The sequence below is a fragment of the Triticum dicoccoides genome, chromosome 7B (genome assembly GCF_002162155.2).
Source record: "Triticum dicoccoides isolate Atlit2015 ecotype Zavitan chromosome 7B, WEW_v2.0, whole genome shotgun sequence".
In the NCBI taxonomy this organism is placed as follows: Eukaryota; Viridiplantae; Streptophyta; class Magnoliopsida; order Poales; family Poaceae; genus Triticum; species Triticum dicoccoides.
Genome location: NC_041393.1, coordinates 28,532,986 through 28,546,609, shown reverse-complemented (window position 1 = coordinate 28,546,609; position 13,624 = coordinate 28,532,986). Strand labels below are relative to the sequence as shown.

Sequence of the window (13,624 nt, the reverse complement as noted above, 5' to 3'; positions counted from 1 at the left end):
ATTATCATTGTTCAGATTATGTTGGCCTCAACTCGCCGCCGCCGCCGGAGTAGACCCTGACACGGGAGAGGTAGTAGATCCGCCCCCTCCTTTCCTTCCTCCGCCCTCCTCTTCTCTTCCTTCCCCTACCCCTGTCCTTGCTGCCTCAGATCGGGATCTTGAACAGGGAACAGCCTTTGTTGTTGTACAGAGAAGACAGAGCAGAATATGCTTAATTGGAATATGATAATTTGATTTGATTTACTGTCTATCTTATGTACAGAGTCTACTATGGTTAAGACAAAAATTTATGCATGAAGGAATTTGTTGAACTATCTATTTACAGAGAGTCTACTATTTTATTTATATTATCATTGTTCAGATTATGTTGGCATGGTAACATTTTATTGCTCGAATTGTTTCATGAATTGTCGAAATGTTGTTTCAATATTTGTCTTGGCGGCAAAAAAAAAATCATTCATGCAGCATATCTCATATATAGGCTACCAAACACAGTCTCAGTGCAACATGTCTTGTCTGATGCAGCCTACCAAACACAGTCTCAGCTCAGCATGCACGAGTACATACATTGCTACCAAACAACTGCAGTTGCATGTACTGAGCATGTCTAGACTAAGCATGTCTCATATGGAAACAACTATGCTAGGGTGGGAACAGCTACCAAACACACCGGCTGGAGAACCGGCGCCCACGCGCCCTGCAGGTTGGGCCGGCCCGCGAAATGCGGGAGTGTAAACTAGCGCCAAAAAAACCCCCAAAAAGTTGCAACTACAGGGATTCGAACTCACACAGTCAGCTTCACCTTCAAAGCTCGCTAACCAATCGAGCTACGGGCCATCACATAACATGGTTGCAGCGCTGTTTGTTGTACATAACTATGCACAGTATCGCGTCAATTTTTTTGAAAACAATTGTGATTAGAAAACTTTCATGGATTTTCAAAAAAGTTCATCATTTCTGAAGAGAAGTTCGCAAACTGGAAAAAAGTTCATCGATTTTTGAAAAGTGTTCATTAGATTTGAAAAAAGTTCACATAATTCAAAAAATAGTTCACCCTGTTTGAAAAAAGTTCATTGAATTTGAAAAAAAAGTTCACTGAATCCAAAAAAAGTTCACCGAATTCAAAAAAAGTTCATCGAATTCAGGAGAAGTTCATAGAATTCTAAAAAAGTTCATCGAATTCGAAAAAAAGTTCACCCGTTCAAAAAATGTTCATCTAATTTGAAAACAATTCATCAAAATTGAAAAAAAGTTCACCAAATTTGATAAAAAAATGTGTTAAAAAAGTTCATCGGAGTTGAAAAAAACTTCGTGAGATTTGAAAAAAGTTCATCGAATTTGAAAAAGGGTCATCGATTATGGAAAAAGTTCATTGAATTTGTAAACAAAAAGTTCATCCATTTTTCATGAAACAAAAAGTGAATCTCGATATGAAAAAAAGAAAATTTGAGAAAAGAGAAAAAAGAAATGGGAAAAGGTAAGATGAAAGAAGAAAGGATAGAAAATATGTAAGCTATCATAGCTGACTAGGTGGCGGGGTGGTTGTTGCAGCGTCTCACTGAGCGGGAGGTCTCGGGTTCGATTCTCCTTGCCTCGCTCTTTTTTGCGCTATAAAAACATACAACGAACGTTGATATGGGCCGGCCCATTAGTAGCGAAGCTGGAAGGAGCCCGGTAGTGGGCCGGCCCAGCATCGCTCGCGCCAGATGCTCAAAAAACAACGGGCAAGAAAATATGTACCACAAGAGATTCAAACCCAGATGCCACAGCTAATAGACCCGGCGCGTCAACCACTGCACTAGATAACTTTGTGTGTATAATGTACGAAAACAGTTCTATTTGACCCACGCTTCAGCCCCATTACAAATCATTTGTGAAAAAGGGAACGAAAATATAAACATGGATTCAGGAATTTTAAAACGGTTCATCAGTTTTCGCACAAAGATCATGGATTTCAAAGAAATGTTCACAAAAAATCAAAATAAAAAATGTTCGCAGATTTGAAAAAACGTTAATCGGTTTGGATAAAAAAAGTTCACAAATTTGAAAAAAGTTCACCGAATTATGAAAAAAGTTCACGGATTTAAAACAAGTTCATCACTTTTGATAAAAAAGTTCATGAACTTGAAAAAAGTTCATCGAGTTTGAGAAAAAGTTCATCGAGTTTGAAAAAAAGTTCATCGAGTTTGGAAAAAGTTCATCAATTTGAAAAAAAGTTCATCAAGTTTCAGAAAAGTTCATCGAGTTTGAGAGAAAGTTCACCAAATTTGAAAAATATATAGTTCATCAAATTTGAGAAATAGTTCGTTGATTTTGCATCGAACTAGGAAGAAAGAAAAAAGAAAATGGAAAGAAGAAAAATGGAAAAAGGAAAAAAAAAGTTCATGGAAGAAAAGAACGAGAAAGATGCATGTAATCACATAAGGCTTGGTGGCGTGGTGGTTAGTGCGGAGTACAACGAACCAGCAGGTTGCCTGTTCGAAACCCAATGCACCCACTTTTCCTTTTGCTGCGCGTTTTCAAAAACAGAAAATAAGCTAAAAGGGCCGGCCCATATATAATCGATGAGAGTTCTGGGGGATGTGCGCCCTGTACGAACAAGCCTGTATTCGGCGCCTAGGATTTGGCCCCCCAACACGTCTTCTCTTTGGGGACATCCTATACGCCGCTCTTTGCGGCAAGTTGTCGCCCAATCGCACAGGGGGCAATCTCCTTGGGCCGGCCCATTGCGATGCGAAGGTAAAAAACGAAAAAAATTCGCGTTTCGTGGGGTTCGAACCCGCGATGGTGAGCTGAAATGTCCTGGATGAAAGCCACTACGACAAGACTACACTTGAGCCAAATAAGCATCGCGAAACTAGAAGAAGTATCGAAGCATCAAATTTAACTCGTGGAAAAATTATCACGATTGTTCTTTTCAAATTTTCTGAAATTGTGAAATCATCTTGAAGTTCCTGCACTTTTCCCAGAAAACATGAACATTCTTTTAAATTTTGAACAAAATCTGGAAACACAAACAATTTTTTGACGAAAACAATTTTTGAGAGCACCAACAATTTAAAATAAACTTAATAAACATGAATTTTCAAGTTTATTTCTGATGACATTTTTTTGAAAACTTAATTTTTTTGGAATTGGTGAAAAAAAATTTAAAATGGGGACAACTTTTTAAATTCAGAACAAGTTTTTTAAACTTAGAACAATTTTGAAAAGGAGAACATTTTTTATATACATGACCAAACAGTTGAAACGGAAACTTTTTTGTAATGCTTCGAACAGTTTTTGAAAGTGCGAACATTTTTTATATAGGTGAAAAAATTTCAGCTACGTAAACTGAACATGATTTAAAAAACTAAGAACATTTTTTGAAAATTTTGAAAAACAAGAACATTTTTTCATACATGAATTTTTTTTTGAAAATAAGAACATTTTTTGAAATTTGTGATTATTTTTTTGGAATTGGTGAACAAAATTTTAAAATGGGGACAACTTTTTAAATTCAGAACAATTTTTTTTAACTGAGAACAATTTTGACAAGGAGAACATTTTTTATATAAATGACCAAACAGTTGAAACGGAAACTTTTTTCTAGTGCTTCGAACATTTTTTGAAAGCGCGAACATTTTTTATATAGGTGAACATTTTCAGCTGCGTAAACTGAACATGATTTAAAAAATAAGAATATTTTTTGAAAAGTTTGAAAAACAAGAACATGTTTTAATACATGAACAAAAATTTAAAAAATAAGAACATTTTTTGCAATTTGTGAACAATTTTTGAAAACAGGAATTTTTTTAAATCCATGCCATTAATTTTCAAATTTCTCAAAAAATGAACAAAAATAATTTGAACAATTTTTGAAAAAATAGGAACATTTTCTGAAAATTCGGAACAAAAAATTGAAAGCAGGAACATTTTTTGAATTTATGAATAAATTTTGTGAAATGAGACTTTTTTTTGAATTTTTGAACAAAATCTGAAAAACAGGAAAAAATTGAAATTCGGAATTTTTTTAAAATAAACTTGAAAATGAAAAAAGGAAAATAAAAGAGAAACAGAAAAAAGGAAACAGAAAAAAAGTAAAAAGTAAAAGAAGAGAAATAGAAAAACCAAAAACAAAAAAGAAACTGAAAAAGAAAAGCCGGTTCAGGAACCTTTGTAGAAGGTTCCCAAAACCGGAAAAAACCAGCTGGAAACATCATAGAAGGTTCCAAAACCGGGGTCTGCTGTAACGCTAAACAGGCCGGCCCAGTCGGTCGCTCCCTCGCACCTGCCCTGTGCGAAGCGTCGACTACTTGCCGCAATGAGCGGCAAGTAGGATTTTCCTTCTCTTCGTCCCGACGAATGTTGTATTTTGTTCTTTCGCATAGCTATGTCCCAGCCAACCAGCCTTTTGGTCCGTAAATTAGCCCAACTGACCTTGCTATATTAGTCAGATGCGCACGGCTTGCTAAATAATTTTTTGTATTTTTATTTGATTGTTTAATTGTTACTAGAAAATATGCTTGTGCGTTGCAATAGGAGACAAAAAAAATACGCGCTAGCCAAATAATTATGACTCAATACCGTGACATATGAACATCCTCTATTTTAACACGATCGCTCACCATATTGCCACTTATTTTTCTTTCCACACTCTCTGATGATGGTCGTGATGTCCACATGATCACAATGCATTCGACGTGGTAAAACCTGAGGCTATGAACTTGCAACTGCATGCCACAAGTGTCACTATGTTGCGCAAGGGAATGTTTAAAACTTTAAAAACAAATCTCATCGACCATGAACTACTCCCAATGCCTAGACATATAAAGTCTTTGAAAACTAATCAAATCCTAGACATAAAAGACTTTTGAATCTGTGAACATTTTTTTGAACCGACAATTTTTATTTGTGAAATTTTGGATTCTCACAAAAAAATAAAGAACATTAGTTTTGTTTACGAACATTTTTTAGATGTATGAATAGTTTTCGTATTCAAGAACATTTGTTTGACTCAATTTTTTTTGAATCGATGAACTTTAAAAAAAATGGGGAACAAATTTTACAAGATGTGATTATTTTTGAATTTTTGTGAACATTTTCTAAAATTTCACGGACATTTTTTCTAGTGGCCGTTACACTCGACTACTAGCCAAGCATCGCGAGCACATAGAGCCATCCAAGGAGTGGCCAAATACAAATGTTCAGTTTCACTCACATTTCTCTTGCTCTGTCTCTGCCTTCCTTGGAAAAGAACATGTCTTATGACACTTGATGATATGATAGCGTAAATGGTTTGAATCCGGACCTACAAAGTATGTTTTTATACAGATGATGCATATATTGATTCGATATATGTAATTTCCGAACGTTTGGATTTTGTCTTTAGATGCGAACGACCACTTTTCGCTCGCGCACTACTACACGATCTGCTTCTGACGCGCGGGAAGATTTCGCGGAGCAAAAATAATGCGCCCAGTTGGAGTCGAACCCAGACCTGCTGGTTGAGGAGCAGGTGCAGTACCACCCAGGCTAAGCCTGCTTTTGAGTTTCTGATTCAGGTTAGCTTTCTTTTGTACTCCGTTTGATAGCGAGAAAAAACAACAGTGTTTTTGACGAGGGGGCAGACCCATGGACCAAGTTATTTCAAGGACCGATGCATTGCGTTTGTACATCTCGATGAGTAATTATAGAGAAATGAATGTTTCTCTTCGTGTAGAATTCAAATTCTATTCATTGTTTTGTGTGTAAACCCGAGGAAAAAATGTTTTGAAATATACTTTTTGATAGTATGATAATTTACACACCATGAACCTGGTAATTTACATACAAACACCGCAACAATTTTTTTGACCCAGATTTTTTGTTGTTAAAATATAAGATCCGATAACTTACGGGGCAACACCGCGGTAACCTTTTTTTACCCGATAGCATGGTAGTTTAGGAATCGCGTACCTGATAACTTATGTGCCAACACCGCGATAATCTTTTATTCATGAGGAAAAGAGTTGATGAAATATACCCCAGTAACTTTTGTGTGAATAGCATGGTAATTTACACACGGCAAATCTGATAATTTATGTACCTCGGGTCTGGTAACTTTGACTAGGGGGGGGGGGGGTTGAAACATACAATGATACCTTCTGTGCAATTATCATAGTAATTTTCACATGCTGACCTGATAACTTACATACCCTTAGCATGGTAACTTTGACCCATGGGGAAAGGTATGAAACATAACCCAATAATTTCTTTTTAAAGAGCATGGCAATTTATGCACAACATCCCTCATAACTTACCTAGAAACACCGCGGTAACTTTTGACCCGGGAGTTTTTTTGTTTGAAAACATATCACCATTTTTTGTTTGAAAACATATCACCAGTAATTTCTATGTATATGATGGTAATATACGCACTGCGGACCTGGTAACTTACGTACAAACATTGTGTTTAACTTTGACCCAAAGAGAAAATTGTTGAAGCGTACTCCGATAGTTTCTATGTAAGTAGCGTGGTAACTTCCGTACCATGGACCTTCTAACCTAGGGACAATCACCATGGTAACTTTGACCCGAGGGAAGAAGTTATTGAAAAACATACCCCTGATAACTTGGGTGTAAATAACATGACAATATACACACCGCATACCTGTTAAGTACAAAACAACGCGTTAACTCCAAAGGCATCTGTGATGAATTTTGTCAATCGCAAGATGAAGTGCCGGCCTAGTCTCTCGGATGCTCATAGGGGTAGTGTGTCTGTGTGTGCGTTTATAGGGGTTAGTATATGTGTGTATGTATGAGCAACCATGTTTGTATTGTGTTTAAAAAAAGAACTTTGACGGAAGGTGAGGAGAGGGACAGAATTGTTGAAAAAATATAGCCAGTACTTATGTGTAAATAAGGTATGTATGACTCAGTATGAACCGTAGATCCGATGATAACTTCGACGCATGGATAAAGTAGTCGAAACATCCTTGTGATAACTTCAGTGCAAACACTATGATAAGTTACATACTGCAGTGGTGATAGCTTACGTAGTCCAGGCATGGTAACTTTGGACCTAAAAAAAATCGCCGAAACATACCAACATGGGATCTTGTTTCGAAGATCTCATCGCAACGAATTTTTTATGTGAAAACGGATTTCAATCGGAGTGACGGTTTGAGCTACAAAACATTTTGAAGTTTGAAAAAAAAATCTAGGATGACATCAGATTTCCGTCCTTTAATGCATATATGCATGTAATTAGAGAGAGGAGTGCACGTTAAAGAAAAAATGAGTCATTCTAATGCATGCATATTATAATTAGAGTGAAGTAAGTATCGTTCTTGCCTATTGTTAAAGTCCGAACGTTTGGTAGATATAAAAGTCCATATTGATTTGGTAGATCTAACCTACAAATACAGTTGTTTTTTCTTTTTGCAAAACCAATGGGTTTCATCTTTGTCCAAGTATCCGCTTGGGGAAGATGGCAATTGGGTGATTTTCCTTAGACTTTGAAGACCATATTTAAGCTATGCACCTGTTTTGTGTGGAAAGTTTGATAGTTCATACAATTGTAAAATATTGTACTGAAAGCGAAGCACTCACATGCTCTAGTATCCCATCCACACCCACACAAATGTGAACCATTACCATTAGTTATGTTAGCAGTGTTGCTTTCTTGCCTTAGAAATTTCGTGAAGCGAAGTTGTGCATACGATCTTCAATCAGGACACCACTATGAAGCATGACACAACACGCAGTAACACACTTAAATCCAGTTGTCTTCTCGCAAACATACTGATATCTTTTGCAACAACACCTTGGATTTTACATCAATTGAACAAGACCTAATTATGATTTTTTTTTTCAAAAATCAAGTAACTTTGGTTGTTTCTTGTGCTAATTACATTGTTATATTTGGTAATATAATTTATTGAATCAAACAATCAGATCTGACAATTTTAATACTGGTGTACCTTGATGGATGATCATCATGATCAAAATAATCAATCAATACTTCTTTGATATATTAATGGGACTGCCATGTATGAATTATAAGGTTATTTAACAACTTCTCATCTTCACACTTGCTTTCCATTATGAAGTCATCTTACAGAATGTGTACAATATTTTCTGTGTTCATGGGGCATTTAGTTTTGTTTTTGTTCGTATGTCATATTTAGGTATTTTGTACCTCCAATTCACGACTAATACCAACCATTTCCGAATTGAATGAAGGTGAGAAGATATCAAAAGGGTTTACATTGATAGCTACCATATGTGTCCCATACATGCATTGCATTATTCATGACATATCTATTACTATAACATTATAGTCCCCTTTAGGAAATTGGACAACAACAAAAGTATGTGTAGAGTTTGTCGCATGATCCTTTAGGGTCTTGGCAAAGTTCCTGGCACGCCTTCTCCGTGCAGTTTGGGAGAGGCATCTCATAGCATTTTGCTGGTAGGGGCAGAGCATTTGTCTCTATCTGCACAAAAAACACACTCTGTTAGCTTAAATTTGAGGTAGGTACTTTCTCATTTATGTTTCTACATTATTATTAGTGTTTGTTTATGTGTGTGATTTTACGAGGATTTTAGCAATACAAAAAGCACATAAAGTTGTCATCATGGGGACTAAGGAAAGGATAAATGCAACGTAACCTCATTGTTTGCAATGCAAAAGTAGAGGACATTAGCCATGACTATCAGTGCCACCAAAATTGGGAGGCTTGTGTTCTTCTTCAAGATCGTCATTTTCGGAGGCATATTAGTACCTCTTTTATGCTTGGTCACTCCTCTAATATATTTTCCATTGCATTGCAGTGTTCACCTTTCATGGTGTTATATAGATGAATGTTGACGTTTATTTTTAGTTTCATGCATTTAATGCTAGATAAATAATATCATGTATATCAATATTTAGATTGTCCAACTGATTCTTGACTGTGGAATATAGTATATTAGATATTGATTTCCTATCTTGCCAATTCATTGGTTATGAAATATATTAATATAATATCTTTTGTATATGCAAAAATAATTACATGAAATAAATGCATTCATATTTATAAGAAAATAGCATATATTCCGTATGAATACCATAAAGCGTAAATATATCAATCAAGTGGATTACAGGCATACACTACATCATCTTAGAGATTTATATGTCTGTGTCCTCTGTTGCTTAGTTGTTCTTAGTTTTTCCATGCCACCTAACTTTCCTCACTATTCCACTCCACCACTCACCACATTCTCACAAAAGCCCCAACGGAGCCTTGTTGTCAGTGTACACAAACAGGGGTATTTGTTTCCCCCTGACTTGTTAGTCATAAAGAATTCATATACTTATTGCAAAAGTTTATTAGCCCTCGAAGCAAAGTACTACTATGCATGCTCCTAGGGGAAGAGTTGGTAGGAGTTAACCATCGCGCGATCCCGATCTCCACTCATAAGGAAGGCAATCAAAGAACACCCCATGCTTCAAATTTGTCACACAACGTTCACCATACGTGCATGCTACGGAACTTGCCAACTTTAACACAAGTATTTCTCAATTTCATAACTACTCAACAAGCATGACCCTAATATTACCATCCTCATATCTCAAAACAACCATCAAGTATCAAACTTCTCATAGTATTCAATGCACTTTATATGATAGTTTTTATTATACCTATCTTGGATGCCCATCATATTAGGACTAATTTTATAACCAAATCAAATTAGCATGCTGTTTAAGACTCTCAAAATAATATAAGTGAAGCATGAGAGTTCATCTATTTCTTCAAAATAAAACCACCACCGTGCTCTAAAAAGATATAAGTGAAGCACTAGAGCAAATGACAAACTACTCTGAAAGATATAAGTGAAGAACAATGAGTAGTCGAATAATTATGCAACTATGTGAAGACTCTCTAACATTTAAGAATTTCAGATCTTGGGATATTATTCAAACAGCAAGCAAAACACAATAAAACAAAATGACGCTCCAATTAAAACACATATCATGTGGTGAATAAAAATATAGCTGCAAGTAAAGTTACCGATGAATGAAGACGAAAGAGGGGATGCCATCCGGGCCATCCCCAAGCTTAGGCTCCTGGCTTTCCTTGAATATTACCTTTGGGTGCCTTGGGCATCCCCAAGCTTAGGCTCTTGCCACTCCTTATTCCATAGTCCATCGAATCTTTCCCCAAAACTTGAAAACTTCACAACACAAAACTTAACAGAAAACTCATAAGCTCAGTTAGTATAAGAAAATAAATCACCACTTAGGTACTGTTATGAACTCATTCTAAATTCATATTGGTGTAATATCTACTGTATTAAACCTTCTCTATGGTTCATACCCTTCGATATTACTCATAGATTCATCAAAATAAGCAAACAACACATAGAAAACAGAATCTGTCAAAAACAGAACAATTTGTAGTAATCTGTATCATTCGAATACTTATGTAACTCCAACAATCCTGAAATAAATAGGTGAACCTGAGGAAATTTTATATTAATCATATGCAAAAATAATCAACCTAAAATCACTCTCCAGTAAAAAATGGCAGCTAATCTTGTGAGCGCAAAAGTTTCTGTTTTTTACAGCAAGATCGCATAGACTTTACCCAAGTCTTCCCAAAGGTTCTACTTGGCACAAACACTCATTAAAACATAAAACCACATCTAAACAGAGGCTATATGAATTATTTATTATTAAACAGTAGCAAAAAGCAAAGAACAAAAATAAAATTTGGTTGCCTCCCAACAAGCGCTAACGTTTAACACCCCTAGCTAGGCATGATAATTTCAATGATGCTCACATAAAAGATAAGAATTGAAACATAAAGAGAGCATCATGAAGAATATGACTAGCACATTTAAGTCTAACCCAGTTCCTATGCATAGGGATTTTTTGAGCAAACAACTTATGGGAACAATAATCAACTAGCCTAGGAAGGCAAAACAAGCATAACTTCAAGATTTTCAACACATAGAGAGGAAACTTGATATTATCGCAATTCCTACAAGCATATGTTCCTCCCTCATAATAATTTTCATTAGCATCATGAATGAATTCAACAATATAACCATCACATAAAGCATTATTTTCATGATGCACAAGCATATAAATCTTACTACTCTCCACATAAGCAAACTTCTTCTCATGAATAGTAGTGGGAGCAAACTCAACAAAAGAACTATCATGTGAAGCATAATCCAATTGAAAATTAAAATCATGATGACAAGTTTCATGGTTATGTCTATTCTTTATGGCATACGTATCATCACAATAATCATCGTAAATAGGAGGCATTCTTTCATCATAATAAATTTGCTCATCAAAACTTGGGGGACAAAAAATATCATATTCATAAAACATAGCATCCCCAAGCTTGTGGCTTTGCATATCATTAGCATCATGGGTATTCAAAGAATTCATACTAACAACATTGCAATCATGCTCATCATTCACATAATCTATGCCAAGCATTCTATGCAATTCTTCTTCTAGTACTTGAGCACAATTTTCGGAATCCTTATTTTCATGAAAGATATTAAAAAGATGAAGCATACGAGGCACCCTCAATTCCATTTTATGTAATTTTCTTTTATAAACTAAACTAGTGATAAAACAAGAAACTAAAAGATTCAATTGCAAGATCTAAAGATATACCTTCAAGCACTCACCTCCCCGGCAACGACGCCATAAAAGAGCTTGATGTCGACTACACAACCTTCTTATTGTAGACGTTGTTGGGCCTCCAAGTGCAGAGGTTTGTAGGACAGTAGCAAATTTCCCTCAAGTGGATGACCTAAGGTTTATCAATCCATGGGAGGCGTAGGATGAAGATGGTCTCTCTCAAGCAACCCTGCAACCAAATAACAAAGAGTCTCTTGTGTCCCCAACACACCCAATACAATGGTGAATTGTATAGGTGCACTAGTTCGGCGAAGAGATGGTGATACAAGTGCAATATGGATGGTAGACATAGTTTTTTGTAATCTGAAAAATATAAAAACAGCAAGGTAACAAGTGGTAAAAGTGAGCACAAACGGTATTGCAATGCTTCGAAACAAGGCCTAGGGTTCATACTTTCACTAGTGCAAGTTCTCTCAACAATAATAACATAATTGGATCATATAACAATCCCTCAACATGCAACAAAGAGTCACTCCAAAGTCACTAATAATGGAGAACAAATGGAGAGATTATTGTAGTGTACGAAACCACGTCAAAGTTATCCTTTCTGATCGATCTATTCAAGTGGCCGTAGTAAAATAACATGAAGCTATCCTTTTCGTTCGATCTATCATAGAGTTCGTACTAGAATAACACCTTAAGACACAAATCAACCAAAACCCTAATGTCACCTAGATACTCCAATGTCACCTCAAGTATCCGTGGGTATGATTATGCGATATGCATCACACAATCTCAGATTCATCTATTCAACCAACATAAAGAACTTCAAAGAGTGCCCCAAAGTTTCTACCGTAGAGTCAAGACGAAAACGTGTGCCAACCCCTATGCATAAGTTCACAAGGTCACTGAACCCGCAAGTTGATCACCAAAACGTACATCAAGTAGATCACGTGAATATCCCATTGTCACCATAGATAAGCACATGGAAGACATACATCAAGTGTTCTCAAATCCTTAAAGACTCAATCCGATAAGATAACTTCAAAGGGAAAACTCAATCCATTACAAGAGAGTAGAGGGGCAGAAACATCATAAGATCCAACTATAATAGCAAAGCTCGGGATACATCAAGATCGTGCCATATCAAGAACACAAGAGAGAGAGAGAGAGATCAAACACATAGCCACCGGTACATACCCTCAGCCCCGAGGGTGAACTACTCCCTCCTCGTCATGGAGAGCGCCGGGATGATGAAGATGGCCACCGACGAGGGATCCCCCCTCCGGCAGGGTGCCGGAACAGGGTCCCGATTGGTTTTTGGTGGCTATAGAGGCTTGTGGCGGCGGAACTCCCGATCTGTTGTGCTCCTTGATATTTTCGGGGTATATGGGTATATATAGGAGGAATAAGTAGGTCGGTGGAGTTGCGAGGGGCCCACGAGGGTGGGGGCGTGCCGGGGGGGGGGGGCAGGCGTGCCTCCCTACCTTGTGGTCTCCTCGCTTCTTTCTTGACGTCCACTCCAAGTCCTCTGGATCACGTTTGTTCCAAAAATCACTCTCCCCAAGGTTTCATTCCATTTGGACTCCATTTGATATTCCTTTTCTGCGAAACACTGAAATAGGCAAAAAAACAACAATTTGGACTGGGCCTCCGATTAATAGGTTAGTCCCAAAAATAATATAGAAGTGCATAGTAAAGCCCATTAAACATCCAAAACAGATAATATAATAGCATGGAACAATCAAAAAATATAGGTACGTTGGAGACGTATCATGTGTCCGGCCGGAATTGATCGAGCGTGTTGGGTAATTTGGTGCACCCCTGCAGGGAAGTATTATCTATTCGAATAGCCGGGTCCATGGTAACTGACGGTCAGAGTTGTATCCCGATCAATACAACTAGAACTGGATACTGAATGCTGAGGAATGTAATGGATATGTGGCTCCGAGATTGCTTTCTCGCAGGGAGTCGGGGAAGGATCTCTGGGCGTTATTTGTACAACATGTTTGT

General features: G+C 36.9%; 1 long non-coding RNA gene across 1 annotated transcript; it reads right to left on the bottom strand.

Annotated features, from left to right (window-relative positions):
* Positions 1-8,215: 8,215 nt before the first annotated feature.
* LOC119336346 lies at positions 8,216-8,774 on the bottom strand. Its single transcript, XR_005162378.1, has 2 exons — positions 8,638-8,774; positions 8,216-8,462 (listed from the first exon to the last, which is right to left on the bottom strand). It is a non-coding gene; the product is annotated as an uncharacterized LOC119336346 (long non-coding RNA).
* Positions 8,775-13,624: the final 4,850 nt, after the last annotated feature.